At 36.2% G+C, this 16,997-nt stretch overlaps 1 long non-coding RNA gene across 2 annotated transcripts in view; it reads right to left on the bottom strand.

The window, feature by feature from the left end:
• Positions 1-6,237: 6,237 nt before the first annotated feature.
• LOC105479602 (uncharacterized) overlaps positions 6,238-16,997 on the bottom strand; it is a 104,252-nt gene continuing 93,492 nt past the window's right edge. Inside the window, exon 5 of one of the 2 annotated variants that reach the window (XR_011619414.1) lies at positions 6,238-6,345. This is a non-coding gene — a long non-coding RNA (uncharacterized lncRNA). The remainder of the gene's footprint in view (positions 6,346-16,997) is intronic. The other variant, XR_011619413.1, reaches the window with a different exon arrangement.

Here is a 16,997-nt window from a genome sequence, read left to right as displayed (position 1 = left end):
ATCATTAATTGAAAATCAACTGTATTGATAAATCAAAATCCAGGTAAAATATATAGACATAAATGTCCCCTTAAAAATTAATGATAATTAATTAGGGATAATACATATTTTAACTTAAAGCTTAAGCAGGGATGTTTTATAAGTTTCATTTCCTAAAGTAATACTTAGTGCATAGGAGGTGTTTAACAGTCATGGGTGATTTAACGGAAATGTCAATAAAGAATTTATAACTTCTTTGTTGTTTCAGCTAGATTATGCACATAATAAATAGAATATTCATTATAAAATTAAAAATGAATACTCAGAAATTATTCTTCAAAATTATTATCGATGCTTACTGTACTATGGCAAAAAAATAAGTATTTATTTTACACTTTAATTGGAATATCAAGAAAAATACCATTTCAGAAATATAAAAGTGAGGTTACTAAAATATTTTTTCTATTTGCACATTACCCGTGTAGTGAGTTTATATGGAAATGGAAAATTAGTTTACATTGTGAATGTATTATTTTTGTTGTAATAAAATAAGGTTTAATATATTCATATAAACTAATTAAAACTATTTAAACAGATTTATTGTGAAATTAACATTCTTTAACAAAGTAATTATAAGACCTATGAAAATCATTATTTCACACTTTTCTTTCTTTACTCCTCCCTCACCTTAACCATCTATTTAAATAATTTTAAATACCATGTGTTTCAATAATAGGTAGGATTTTACACCCTGATACCTGAAGACAGATATTAGTTATTTACTGAATATTTAAATGACAAAGTCACTTGAGAAAAACTGAAATTCTTTTTCAGTAGTAAATGAGTAGGTCACATGTCCAAAATCTTATTCTAGCTCTTTCTAGCTGTGTTTCCTTGACTGGGTTGCCTAACATCTCTGAACCTTCATTTAATGTCTTTCCCTAAACAAGGCACATAATATAAACCTTACAAATTTGCCGTGATAGTGCAGTTGTCATAATCAGAGGAGTGCTTATTTTGGTCTTCATTTTCAAAATCCTCTGGCTGTCACAAAACATTAGTAACAGTAACTGATTAAGAAAATATACTTTCAATGTTATGATTCTGCCAGATAACTTAATGTTCTTTTCATGAGATGATGCAAAACTTAAATTTAAAATCATGATTAAAATCATGATTAAAATTTAAAATCATGAGATCCAATTGGATAATCTATCAGACTTGTCCAAGGTAACAGATTGCTTTTCTGAAGCTTTACTGAAATACAGGAAATCATGGTAGATAGAATGGTTTTTTACAGAGAGTATGAGATGATTATGTGATTTATTTGCTCTGAGACTGTTTCAATTTATTAAAATATTAATGTTTCTTATTAATAAGAATAATTACCAATAAGAATTCTAATAAAATCACATTGAAAGTTAACTGTCCATTTTCCCAAAAGGGAGGCAGCTTGATATACTGGAAAATATATAGGTTTTCAAATTAGAAAGAAATATATTCAAATCCAAATTTCCACTTATTAATACTTTTTGGAATCTTAGTTTCTTCATTATTGATGTGGAATTAACAAAATTTCTTCTTCAGGGTTATTTTGATGATGACAGATAATTATATATGAAGAGTTTAGTGTGGCATATGATAACTAAAACTTCCTCAGTTCATGTCTGTGGTAGATACAAATACAACATCTTCTCTTTTTGCAAGCACCCCTATTACAAATGTAGGCAGAAACTTTGCCATGTACCCATCATGCATTATTAAATGCACTAATTCATTCATTTGTTTATCATAATATGCTAGGTAGCAGGAACAATCAAGTGAGGGAAATGAACACAAATAACTACAATGTAAAACAAAAGAGAAATTTCTGAGACAACTGGCTGGTTATTAAAGAAGAAAACGGCATTAGAAAAGTATCACAGAAGAGGTGGAATTTAAACTTGGTCATGGAAGATGAATATGGATCCGTAATTTTGAGAAGATTGTAGAGAAGATTTAAGACTGTCAAAACAACAAGAGTAAGTTCAAGAAGGCAGGTGTAACCAGAATAAATTTCTGAACCTCATGTGACCCAACCTTCAAACAAACAGACTCTGGTAACAATAAGAAAGTAATTCCAATTTCCAGTTGTGTCTCTCAAAGAACATCAAAGGGTACATAGTTTAAAACCTACTTCTGCCATTCTTTTTATTCTGTGTTTTATTTTACCCCCTCCTGCTTTCCCTGAAGCATCTCTTCATGTTCTTCTTCTCTACAGAGCATCAAAATGCACTTCATCCCAAGGGGTCTTTCCTTTTCCATTTCTTTTACTGTATTTCTTTTCACTTTTATCCCTTGTAGGAATTTCTCTTGACACAATTCAAACTCCCTATTCTGGTTCTCCCTCCACTGATTAGCATGATTTGCATAATAAGGCCCAAGAACTAGGGCAGGGGTTCTTATCCACAAGGTTCAGGATAGGACTGTGTTTCATCATAATTGATTCCTCTTAGAATTCTAGGCATTTTATTTTATGCATTTAGAAACACTATTCTGAGAAGTGTCCCATAAGTTTCTCCAGATTGCCAAAGAGGCCCATGGCACAAAACACATTTAAGAACCTTTGATACTAGGGAGAGGGAGAGGCAATTGAAAACAGCAGCCAATATTTTCATTCAAGTTTTTCTCCCTATTTTACTTGCAAGTACCTGCAGACATGTGGGGAGCAATGGGCAGTTTATGTGACCAAAACTTAGCATGACAACAGGAAATGATGGGACGAGAGACACTGATTTTCTATGCATAAGGAAACAAAAATGAGACACAAAACAGCCACTATCCTGTGCATACAGGATGTCAAACATCCTCTCCATAAAAACATAAAAGACTCATTCCTTCTATTTCTTTCCATTCCCTCGTGGGTTATCCTGCTACTGTTCTCATTAGTTTTCCCAAAATTATCTATAGCCTGAACCGAGTGAAGAAATATTCAAACTTACTAAAACTTCTGATTTCAAAGCAGATTAGTTCCAAACCCAAATTAAACAGAAATCAACTGTCATAGTTCAAATATTTCACAGTAGTCATCCAACTATTTAATTCCTTTCCTGTCTCCCCATATTCCCTCCTCACCTCTTCTAATACCTTGACTAGAAATTTTCAAGGGAGTAGGTTTCTGAAAGACACTCCTGCCAGCTTTTAGTGCTGCAGAAAAATCAACCCACTCACCTGCCACCAGTTGTGAGACTGTTTTATATAGTGTTGCTAGGGCCATAATGGTTCAGAGAATATTTGAATATAGAATATATTATTTTTGACAGGTTCTTCTCCCAATTAAGGACCACACAAAACTCTTCATTCACAGTTAAAATTCCCAGCAGTGGTATCCCTTGTGTAGCTAGGGAGTTTTAAATCTTGAAAAAAAGAAAGGTCTAGATTTTCATGGGGATCTGGGAAGGAGTGCAGATCAACCCGCAGCTCATTCCTTTATTTTTTTAGGGACAGCACAGATTTCCAATTGCTGAATGTTAAGTCACCTTCTTCCATCCACTCCCTATCAGTGGCAAAACTGTCCCATAATACCCAAACTTTCACTTTTGTTAAAGCAGCAGAATCCCAATTATTCTCATAAACACAAGACACAGGACAGACCAAACTACATTGTAACTTTTCACTTGAGGACAGATTGAATATGACAGCCCTTTTCAAGTCTTCATCTATGATGAAGCAATTGTGTAAAAGTACAGGGATAACATAAATAAATTTAAATAGATTCTCATGATCTCCCGGACAGTCGCTGAAAAATGAGGACTAATTTTCTTTTGAAAGTTAGCTCCTCTGACAACTTCAAACTTTAGGAAGTAGTACTGACAGTGATTCTACCAGCTGACATGTATTCTCTTGCCAATAGTATTAAAATTCAAAAAATTGATTGAGTGCTTAATATGTATCAAATACTTTATACATATTAATCCACCTATTTTTTCCCAAAACTCTTTGAGTTAGATATTAAGATTATCTCCATTTTAAAGAGGTGAGAATTGAGAAAGTTGACTATTCTGGATCTGAGTCCAGGCAGTCTAGACCAAGAGCCCACTTGTAGTTTGTGCTGTTGCATACTATCCCCAATCTAAAAGAGTGCCCCACTTAGATTCATGCTTCTGTGTTAAAATCATTAATCTTTTGTGGAAAAGGAGTCTTGCATTTTCATTTTGCACCGGGCTCCACCAATTATGGAGCCAGTCCTACCCAAGCACTTAATCTTTATGCTGCCTTGGCCATATTTCACCACTTGAATCATAGAAACATCATCAAGCCCCACTCTCTCCTTAACCATTTCTGAGTTCTTATTTATCCCTGCCATGACTGAAATCTGGCTCTCACCAGAAGACAACACTCTGTAGCTCTGTTAAGTGACAGCATCTTGTTGGTCTGTTACCCATCATGGACCTCAGGAATTGAAAGGGATATTTTTGTACTCTATGCTTCTCATTGCCACTTTCAGAGCACTTCTTTCAGCCTCTTGTGAAATAATTGCTGCTTTCTTGAATACCAAACCATTTGACTAAGTTAGTCCACGACCCTCATCCTCATCTTAATTGCTATCCCTGTTAACCTTCCTCTTTAGTTTCCATTCATTTGCCTGGATCTTTGGAACTAGCCCAAAGCTTCATCAATAAATACCCTAGTGCCTTCAACATCCACACAGACAACCCATCCAATTATTACCTGATCTCTGGATTCCTTGACCTCTAAGTCCTGATATTGTTATAGAGGTACACTGAAAAAGCTACACCTGGGAACTTGTCATTACCAGAAACTGAGCTACCTCTTAAATCATAAATTCATATATGTTACATTTTTGCCACTACCTCACTCTTTCCAGTTGAATTGTTGATTTACTCTTTCTTTTCTTTTTCTCTCTTTTTTTGGCTTTTATCTTTTTAAAAAAATTATTATTATTATACTTTAAGTTCTGGGATACATGTTCTGCAGATTTGTTACATAGGTATACACGTGCCATGGTGGTTTTCTGCACCCATCAACTCATTGTCTACATTAGGTATTTATTCTAATGCTATCCCTCCTGTAGTCCCCCAACCCCTGACAGGCCCCAGTGTGTGATAGTCCCATCCCTGTGTCCATATGTTCTTATTGTTCAACTCCTACTTATGAGTGAGAACATGCGGTGTTTGGTTAATTCTTCACCATGTTGGGGCCTCCCATCCTTTCACCCTCTGATTTTCCCTTCTGCTTAATCCTTTTTTCATTCTTGACATCTTTCCTTATTCACTTAAGATACCATAGGGTACATTTTCAAATGCTTACGTCAATACCCATATTCCATTGCATTTCTACCTTTTCATTGTATCTGTCTGCTAAAACTTCGCCCTAAATTAATCCTAACCCATCCATCCCTGAGCCTGCATTTTAAAAAGTCAAGCGATAATAGCATAGACCTATACTAGACAGCTTTGAATCATTACATACTCATGATTACTAGTATCCAATAGGCTATCCACCCTTCCAGGCAATTTTCCAAGATTTTGCAGTATATTTGCTCTTAGGTGGAGTTCCTTAACAACAATGCCTGAGACAAGGACTTTGAGTGAGTGATGTATGAGGGAGTGGTGGAAGTTGAATAGGCAAGAGCATGGGTTCCACTGAGTTCCAGCCTCAACATCAGTCCACAAGAGCTGGAACATATTGGCTCCACAGAATTAGACCAGCTGAGGCAAGGGCAACAATACCTCTCATCCCCTCAGGCATCAGTGGTCCATCCTTGTGCATAGGGAGGGAGCAATGTCCTAGGCATTTCTGGGCAAGGTGGCTACCTTCAGCCCAGTGTGATTCTTAGAGGAATGTAGCTATGAGTCCCCAGTGAACCTTCATAACTGCTGGGTAATGGGATCTGGATGGGGCACCTACTACATTCACTACTACATTCACTCTCTTAATTTCTACTGTGATTATGTGAAAACTTTTCCATTTTCCTCCGACCCACTAAACTTCCACTTTCACATTAAACCGTACAACTATCTAAGTCATTTTCTTTGTTACCTGCTCTCCTAGCTCGATGGTGTTTCTCAACCTCAGAGATCTTATTTCATTTTGTGTGTTTGTGTGTATAATATCCATGTTCTCAACCAAACTGCAAGCTCCATGACAGCAAAGACAAAAACTGTTTGGCCATGAATATTATACCTCTTGGGCTTAGAACAACGGTACATGTAAATCACTTTATGAATGAATGGGGCTGGGCACAATGGCTCATACCTGTAATCCCAGCACTTTGGGAGGCTGAGGAGAGAGGATCACTTGAGGCCAAGATTTCAATACCAGCCTGAGCAATACAGCAGGACCCATCTTTACAAAAAGTGTTTTCTAAAAAAGAATGAATGAGTCAATTTAAAAAGCTATCACTTCTATAGAAGCTACTATGTGCCGGGCCCTATTCTAAATGATTTCTGTGTATTAAATCATCCATATCCACAGCTGTGAGCTAGATACTGTTATTATCTCATAGCACAAACAAGAAGTTCAAGAAGTTGCCCAAGTTCACATGACTAAGAAGGAGATCTGCATATTAATCCAAGCAGTGTGACTTTATAGTCTTTGTTCTTATCTAGTACGCTATACTCTATTGTACTGCCTCTCAAATGAATGGTGGAATGAATAAAGGACAGATGAAATGGAGGGAGAGAAGAGAGGGAAATGGAGGAAGAGAGAAGGGAAGATAGAATTCAGAAGACTGCAGACACACACGCTATGTGTGATGTAGTCAGAAGCTTTTGAGTATCTCACAGAAAATGGCCTTTTGTTAAACCAGTCTCCTTAATTAGATGTCAACTATCACTCAATGCATAGCCACACTTCCCTGCTTCTAATTTGTTGACTCATTGTAGCAAGTTGTAAAGACCCAATATATGGATTTCCAATCCCAAATATTCAGAAAATTCAACCATGCTAACCCCATTGTAAGTAACCCACAATGTTAGTATATATATATATATATATATATGTGTGTGTGTGTGTGTGTGTGTGTGTGTGTGTGTGTGTATTAGCAGATGCAGTTATGATATTGGGCCCTCTGACAGACCAACTGTGTATACATCAATAACAAAACACTAAAAACACTGAAGGAAAAGTAGGAGTTTTACATAACGAATGCATCAATTTAAACAAAACCGGATACATAAGGCATCTCAAGAAGGGAAGGGAATAGGATACTAATCGTGCGAAACAATTTGATCTAGGAATCCAGATGGGAAATTCATAGTCACTGAGGTTTGGAAGGAAGCTTAAAGGTCATTCTGTTCACACCTCTCAGTGGCATCTGGCCCATTTAGCAGGTTTTATTATTTAAAAATTGTTTTTCTCCCCATAAAGAACCCAGTTAATGACTTTATTGTTATTTTTAAGGTTAAGAAAGCAAATCGAGAGCAGATGTATCTCATATCTTCTGGCTGCTTTAAAACTAAACTGGATTAAAGATTTGTTTCATCAGACACCCTGTTTGATAAATGATCCAACATGTCTAGTCATCATCAGAATGTAGGTTGAACCTCCATGTGTGTGAGAACATTTTTCTCAATTTATTATAATTCCTGCGATTTATGCACAACAGTGATGGAAATAGCCTGGTGTCGATTTCCAAGGCGCAGTGTGGGAGGCACTGTGTGTGCACAAATCCTGTTATTTGTTAATAGGATTTGTCCACATAGCCTCTGCCCAATCTGTCCAATGCTTTGAAATATTGCAGCTGCTTTTCATTTTCTGCAAAATCCGATTGGCAACAATGTCAACGCCACAGTTCAACCTACAAACAGAAGCACAACTCCAAGTAGGAATAAACAGTTGGCAAAACAGTCATTAATGTCACCACCAAGGATGCCATCTGGGGAATTTCGTTACCATGCTAGGGCCAGCTCTAAAGTAAGATATTTCATATTCAACTGAATATGGCTTTTCAACATTGGTGACTCCACATAATGGTTCTTAACTGGGGGCAATTTTGGTACCCATAAAACGTTTGGCAATGTCTGGAGACATTTTTAATTGTTATTGCTAAAGGGGCCTGCCTATCAAGTGGGTGGAGACCAGGGATAATGCTAAACATTTTACAATGCACCAGCAAGCCCCCCAAACAAAGAATTACCCAGTACAAAATTTTGATCGTGCTGAGGTTACTATCCTGCTTGCTCCAAGGCATTTCAAACCAAACTAACATAGCCATAAATGACAGTTGTCCTTCTTTATCACCATTTAGGATACAGACTACAATGACCATTGGGGAACAAGTAGCTTAAATGCATGGGATCTAATTCAGTATTATATTTCTGTGTTTGTGACATTTATGGATACATTTTTTGCTACGTATTTTAACCAGTATAAAAAGAAGTAGTAACAGTAAGGAGGATAGCAAATGCAGATACTTGGAAATGTTACTGTCACAGGGACTCTCCTAGTACAACATTTCCAACCCCTATTCTCTAAAACATCAGTTCAGCAAGATGAATGAGAATCCCGTGGCTAAAGGATTACAGGTCAAATGTCTTGGTGAAAAGCTGACGTGAACTAACTGAAATCTGTCTGGGTCCTGTAGGACTATCTCAGCAACTTAAAATGCTCACAGTCACCATAGCTCTCCAAGAGATGACTATTGTAAAACCAATAAAACATTTTCAAACTTACTGGACCATAAATTGTTTTACTTCTGTAACATGTGTTAATATTGCTTTAAACAAATGATCTACTACAGTCAGCATGTTCGTCGGTAAAGTATGGTGCAAAAGCTGGAGTTATTTGCCCAGAATTATTCACCAAGTAGGACAAAGCAAGTACCACAACAAAGACCACTTATTGTTGTCTATTCTTCCATTATACAATGCTTCTTTTTACAGCTATAGTTTTAAAATGATGACATAATCACATTGTTAAATCATGGTATATAGGGCTTGGAATAAAACATTACTTTGGACAGAGCATTTTAAAATCTAGTATCATGTTTACTCTTCACAATTCATGTGGGATTATTTTTCCCTCCACTACTCCACTTTTTCCTCCTATTTATTATCATCTTCCGTATCATCATCACTACCACCATATCTTGACTGTAAACTTAACCACTAGAATTTACCATGAGTCTAGGTCTTTTGTTACCCCAGTGCTGAAAACAATCCGTGGCATATTGGGGTCACTCCATGTATGTTCAATTCATGGAAACCCCATTTTGTAGGTAAAGGATATGAAGCCTAATCTGAAGGTAGAAGTACACAATTTTAAAAGCACCTACTATGCTAGTTATTTTTTCATATATTATTTCATGGAATTAGTGAGATGTAATAGCAACACCAAAAGATACAACTGGCAAAATAGCAAAAATAATACACTTTTTTAGGAAAGTATCTAACAAAAACTACAGAATAAATGAAGGAAAATTGCAGTAATCTTTTTATTCTTGTTTTCTGCACTATAAGACAGAGAGCTTGCGGACACTGGCTGGTCTTGCTTAAGACTTAAGCTTATTGATTCACATTTATTTGGTTTTATGCAGAAGGCCAGTGATATTGCTGGGTAAAATTTCTCAGTGGAGCTACAAGAAGAGACACAATGGTGAGCAATGAACTTTTCACAACCAGTCCGCCGAACTAGCCAGAATTAAACACATCAGTAGCTCCACTTCAATTTTATGTTTATTTTTTATGATTACGATGTCTAGTCAACTGGATGTTTAACTCATAACTCTCAAAAATAAAACTGGAAAGAACTAACTGGAAGAACGAAGCAATGAAAGACCATCTCTAATAACTAACTTTTTTAAACATTTTTTATTTTGTTTGAGACAGAGTCCCGCTTTTGTTGCCCAGGCTGGAGTGTAGTGAGGCAGTTTCAGCTCACTGCAACCTCTGCCTCCTGGGTTCAAGTGATTTTCCTGCTTCAGCATCCCAAGTAGCTGGGACAACAGGCATGTATCACTGCGCTTGGCTAATTTTTGTATTTTTAATAGAGATGGGGTTTCACCATGTTGGCCAGGCTGGTCTAGAATTCCTGGACTCAAGTGATCTGCCTGGCTCAGCCTCCCAAAGTGCTGGGCTTACAGGTGTGAGGCACCATGCTCTGCCTCTAATAATTAATTGCTAAATATGTTTCGTTATCTAGTAGGTTAGCTTACTGAGGATCTCTGTCAGTTCTTCTCCACCCATCTACTCATCTGGAGTCTGAAAATAGCAAAAATAAGCTGGGAATTTATCAGATAATTATTTTATAGAAGAGTTTCTTATTAGTGAGGAATACTTAACATTAGGAAATGCTATTAACTTAAATATAGGCAAACTTAAAAGGGTATTACAGCTGAAAGCAGATAAAATTAGCATTGATTAGCTAAGTTCTAGATCTGGAAATAATGTTTTTAATGTCCAGCCATTGTCAAGTGTTTACGAAGATCTTAAATTACCTTGAAGCCCATGGCAAAGCAGGCTGAAAGATTCCCACTAATACACGAGTTCACTGACAAGTTCATTTGCCCATCATTTATTCAAACACCATTGTGTACCAATGACATAGAAAACGCCAGGCTCAGTGCTGCTGAGGGTAGAAGATACAGATTCTACTCTTGAAGGGGTCATGTACTGATCAGGAGGATTGGAAACACTTTTAAAGGTAAATTCATGTAGCTGTGAACAAAATTGGAGAGCAAGGATGTTCATTACTGCATTGTTTGTAAAAATAAGAATTTGGAGGAAACATAAATGTTTATTAAGAGAGAAATGGCTAAAGTAACATGAATTATTCACAATACGGAATAGCATAGCAGCAGTAAACAAATCAAAAACAGCCCCAGTAGCCAGAATTTGAATGAACAAAGCAAATTGCTGAACCAGTATGACCATATAAATATTATATATTTATGGACATGTAACATGTATAGAGATTTTTAGGGAAAAGGCCTGGAAATATGTAAATGAAATGAAAACAGTGGTTTCCACTCATCAAAATACTGGAACTATGGAAATAATCATAACAATCTCTAGTTTTACCTATAATGTTCCAGTTTAAGATGATAATACATTAATATATTATTTATCAAATACGTGTACATATAGAGCTATAAATATAGATATATATTAACATGAATAACAGGGAGGAACACATAAAAGGATAAAGAATTTTAAATAGATAAAATTGTTTCTTCTCAGGGGAATTACTCAATATTTTGCATAGGAGAAGCCATTCCTTATTCATTTGAAAAATCCTGAATACGGCCATGCGCGGTGGCTCACTCCTGTAATCCCAGCACTTTGGGAGGGTGAGCAGGCAGACCGTGAGGTCAGGAGTTCGAGACCAGCCTGTCCAACATGGTGAAACCCTGTCTCCACTAAAAATACAAAAATTAGCCAGGCATGGTGACGTGCCCCTGTAATCCCAGCTACTCAGGAGGCTGAGGCAGGAGAATTGCTTGAACTCAGGAGATGGAGGTTGCAGTGAGCCGAGACCATGCCACTGCACCACTCGAGCCTGGGCTGCAGAGCAAGATTCCATCTCAAAAAAAAAAAAGAACACAAAAATAGATGAGGGAAATATACAATTAACTACAAAGACACTGTAGCACACAAAAATTACAAAAATTAAAATTATAGCCAAAATTTGGGGGGCAGTGAGAGATGAGTAAATGGACCACAGGTAAAACAGTTTCATTTTTCGGACAATGAAACTATGCTGTATGCATCATAATGGCAGATAAATAACATTATGTATTTCAGAAAATTCTTAGAACTATACAACTTTGAATCTTAACATAACCTATGAACTTTTGATAGTAATAGTTTATCAATATCAGTTCATCAGTTGTAACAAATGTGCCACACTAATGCAAGATATTAATAATAGGGACAATTGCATGTATGTGAAAGGATAGGGAGTACATGGGAACTCTCTGTACTTTGTGTTTGATTTTTCTGTAAACCCAAAACTTCTCTAAGAAATAAAACCTATTTTAATTTAAAAAAATGCAATAACTGAAGAATGCATAAAGACAATAAAACCATAAATAAAAGAATAATTGATGCTTCTGGAGAAAGAGTAAGGCAGTGGTTATATTATATCTATGACATAAGTTAATCCATAGAGACCTCTGTCATGCTTGGTACACAAAAGTATTCAATGTTGTTACAATGTTGGATCTATCTGTCTATCTATTTATCTATCTATCCATCTTTCTTCGTTCTGTTTATAATATTTTTATGTCTTAAAAAAGAAATAGAGTTATGTGAGGAAGGCAAAGTGTGGAAAAATATTCCAAACAGAGAGAACAGCTAGTTCGATGACACAGACAGATGGGAAAGAGCCCTTTCAGGGACTGGACTCCAATGTGAGGTGGCTGGCCTGCAGACACATGTCAAGCCTACTGGAGAGGAAACCAGAACCTGAAGCTAGGATTGAGCTTTAAGAGCCTTGAATCCCTTGCCACAGTATTTGGATATAGGTTGTGGGAATCATGGTGTTTTGAATGTGACCTACTTACTTCTGTGCTTTAGGGAGCTGGATGGGAATGAGAAGAGATTCAAGAAATGCTGATGAGGGAACAGTGAGAGTGTATCAAGAGTTATGGTTTGGGAATTAAAATGAGTAGGTTCAAGTTCTAGTTCTGACACTTTCTAGCTCTGTATGTAAACCCAGGGAACATGTCTTAACTGGTTTCAACCCCAACTTCTTCATGAATAATGATAAATATAATGATAATATGCTCTAACATGTTTGTTGGTGGTATTAAACTAGAAAATATATACTCAAATGCCTCACACTGAACCTTACACATCGTAAGTGCTCTGGAAACTAAAGAGTCTTTGTTACAACACTTATACAAGTGTTGTGTTAGAGACCTAAGTATACATACGCGATAATAGATAATGATGTTTTTGGGGAAATTAGCAGGACAATAGGGAAAGAGAAGGTATGACGATTGACCCATTTTGAGTTCCTGGAAGAATTGTGATATTAGTGACATATATAGGAAACAAAGGGAGGCAAGACATTTGAGCAAAGAGGAGTTTGACCACAGACATAAGGCTTCAAGATATTCATCCAAAACTCAAATGGAACTACAGAGTAGTAAGCAATGTCAGAAAAAAAGACTTTGGAAGTTAGGAACAGGGAGTGATGTGTGAAACTGAGACATGTGAAACTGACTCACATAGAAGTGGGTGGCGTAGATGCAGGGAGAACAGGCAGGGTAACACCTATGAGGGAGGTAGAGGGCTATGGAGGAGCAAAGTAGAAACTACTCACAACCTGTAGCCAGCCAGAGCAGGAGATTAAGGAGGGGGTTCATGAAGGCGCTGAAGAGTTCTGTCTGGAACACAGCATGTTTCCCCTGCCCTATGTCTTCATGCTTCATCTCATACAGGGCCTCTGCACACAAGCCTTAAAGGCACCACATGCAACCTCGCACAAATAAATCATAATTAGGACTCATAGGTTTCTGAAAAATAATATCTAACTGCTCTTTAAATTTTAGGATTTCCTTTTAGTAAGATTGAAAGAAAAATGAAAGATCATTGCATTATTTCTGAATTACTGCACCAAATCCATTATACAGAAATTTACATACACACATACACACAGTACAGTTTCTAAACAATCATTTAGGCCGGGCGCGGTGGCTCAAGCCTGTAATCCCAGCACTTTGGGAGGCCGAGGCGGGTGGATCACGAGGTCAGGAGATTGAGACCATCCTGGCTAACATGGTGAAACCCCGTCTCTACTAAAAAAAAAAAAATACAAAAAATTAGCCGGGCGAGGTGGTGGGCGCCTGTAGTCCCAGCTACTCGGAGGCTGAGGCAGGAGAATAGCGTAAACCCGGGAGGCGGAGCTTGCAGTGAGCCGAGATCGTGCCACTGCACTCCAGCCTGGGCGACAGAGCGAGACTCCGTCTCAAAAAAAAAAAAAAAAAAAAAAAAAAATCATTTAAAAGTATTTTGCAGTGGAAATTTACCTAGTTTAAAATCCATTATTCTTATGACTAGGCTGCGTGCTGTAGCTCATGCCTGTAATCCCAGCATTTTGGGAGGCCAAGATAGGAGGATCGCTTGATGTCAGGAATTTGAAACCAGCCTGGTCAACATAGTTAACCCCATCTCGAAAGAAAAGAAAAGAAAAGAAAAGAAAAGAAAAGAAAAGAAAAGAAAAGAAAGAAAGAAAGAGCGAGCGGGAGGGAGGGAAGGAAGGAAGGAAGGAAGGGAAAGAAAGAGAAAAGAAAAAAATAATTATTTTTATGGCTAAAACTTTGTTCTTCGTGAGATATTTTTTAAAATAACATTAATCCCCAAAGTCAACACATTAGTTAGAAAATACTTTATTAAGCAGATGTTACTTCATATTAGAGATGAAATGCCATATTAGAAAAATTTGGAGGAGTTATAAGAAGGTTGGAATGAAATGCTAGTCAAAATAATAAAATGATGTGATTTTATATTTTGATCATTTCACCCTCTCTTTTTAACAAGTTGACCTTTTTATGCTAATTGCTATTTTTTACACCATTCTTTCAATTACTAAATCAATGTACAATTACCAAAAATTATCGTGAGCCACCACGCCCGGCCTATTTTTTCTAACCATTTTTAAACAATCACATGCACGTTAATTTTGCATTACTATTACTGCACCACGACTTTACTCAATGCATAACGTTTTACCACAGTTATAGAAGGAATAGAATGAATTGCAAAGATAGAAATTCTATCCTGCTATCATCCATTTATCAGATGGCACATTGGTCTACTAATTATAAAAGTGACCCTGTTCATGGCAAGAGTGAGGGTTATCAAGGCATATTAGTTTCTAGGAGCTTTAATATTAAATGATTCACTTTTTTCACCAAAAACAATCTCACTGTTTCCCCATTAGACTCAAATTGTGTCATATGGTTTTATTCAGTGACTAATTAATGCTATTTTCCAGAACAAATCTCCAACAGTGCTGAGAATAAAAGCCTCATTTAGAACACAAAAACAATGAATGAGGTGGTCATGGCCAGTGACTTTTACTCAAAAGTCAATGGCAGCTAATTACAATGCCTGGAAAGTTGCACAAGGGATCAATGGCAACTTATTCTGTTCAGGTTCCTCCCATTAATAACCGAAATGTCCACCATATCACTGTTATTTTCCCAAGAAAAGGGTACAGAAATTAGCAAACAGATGAAAGCAATAAGGACCATAAAATGCTTACCAAAGTGCCAGGCACAAAATAAGTCTTCACTAAATGCTAGCTAATGATAATAAGAGTATTACACTACCAACTTTGCTAAGCACCCTGTTTAAAAGTTCAGAGAATACACAATAGCAAATGTTAAAAGGATTCCAACATGTAATACTTCTGATTTATGAATACCTAAGTTTATCAAAGAAAAATACTTAGTACAGTTCCTGGAAAATGATACATGCCTAATAATCATTTATTGAGTGAGAGTATGAATGAATACTCTTCAGAACATAAAACTGGGTAAGCTAGCCAGGGAAGGGGTAGGGAAAATGACACTGCAGGAACTGTCCCTTTCATGGTCCCTTGAGTAATAACCATTCTAAGGTGCTCTAATTCGGGAAACGTACGTCCAAATAACTATCACAGAGATCAAGCAAACTCTGCACCTTACCAGACTTATAGCCTGACAAAATTCAGGGCAGCTTTTTAAAAATAAAAAAATAATAATTATTAAATAAAAATTGGGAGAAATGCAAAATTAAGACTTACTTTCACTCTGTCTTTCCAGATAGAAAAAAGACACTTTCCCTTACACTCTGTCCCCCAAGCCAAACTTGGGGAAGGATGAGTGGGGGATTTTTTAACATCCTAAATATTAAATATTATTAATATAAATATAAAATATTAAATATTATTTAAATTCATAGAGTTATGCACATTTATACAATTTTAGTGTCTGTCTTGAAATAATTAAGGGTAAAACAAGATTCCAAAAATTACGTCTTTAAAAAGATTATGTTTTTTGTCTTTCGTTCACTAGATTTGCAATGACTATTTAAAGTCATTTTAGGCTTCTCTTTATATAACTATTTTAACTTTCTGTTTTTCAAGGATCATTAACATTGAGTTTCCACAATATCCTAAGGGAAATTTTGTCCTAATTGCATTTTAAAAATATTACACATGTGTATGCTGAGTGGGACTTGTAGTTAATGTCTCTGCCTATTAGGTAATTTTACCTTGAAGTTTGAAATCATTTGTTATTATATGTTGTTTAAATAATCCCATGACAACATTATAGCCATTAATATGTCTAGCTAAGGTTTTTTATTCACACATAATGTCTATCATGTATGAGTTAATGTTACAATGAGCCGCCAGTCACTAACTCATGTAAAATTGTAGATCCAATTCTGCAGCTGCTGACCACCTCTACTTGAAAAAGTCTTTGAAATTTCTACTAATTCAGCATTATATGAGTAAAACCAACTCGAGATTATTTTCTCAGTTATATACAAAGTGATATTAAATTTATCCAGAATATATAGGCTTCAGCCTTGATATATATTATTAAGTTACACATACAAAACTTCATAGTTACCAAAGCCAAGAATTTTTAAAAAACACTTATGCAGTAGAACCCTCTCCTCCCTCTATTTATTTTAATTTTAAATCTTACAGAGTTTTTTTAAATTGACAAATAAAATTTTTATGTACCACTTCTGGTGTCAGACATGATGTTTTGACATATGTGTATGCTGTGGAATGGCTAAATCAAGCTAATTAACATATGCATCCACACATTTATGGTCAATTGATTTTTGACAAATATGCCCAGAATTCACAATGGGGAAAGGAGAGTCTCCTCAATAAATCATGTTGCTACAACTTGTTATCCACATGCAGAAGAATCAAATTAGAACCTTTTCTCACACCATTATACAAAAGTCAACTCAAAAGACATTAAAGACTTAATCATAAGACCAGAAATTGTAAAACTACTAGAACAAAACTTGGGGAAAGCTTTTCGACACGGGTCCGGGCAATGATTT

The sequence above is a fragment of the Macaca nemestrina genome, chromosome 2 (genome assembly GCF_043159975.1).
Source record: "Macaca nemestrina isolate mMacNem1 chromosome 2, mMacNem.hap1, whole genome shotgun sequence".
Taxonomy (NCBI): Eukaryota; Metazoa; Chordata; class Mammalia; order Primates; family Cercopithecidae; genus Macaca; species Macaca nemestrina.
Note: the sequence above shows the minus strand (reverse complement) of the source record. Positions and strands in the feature narration are given on the sequence as shown.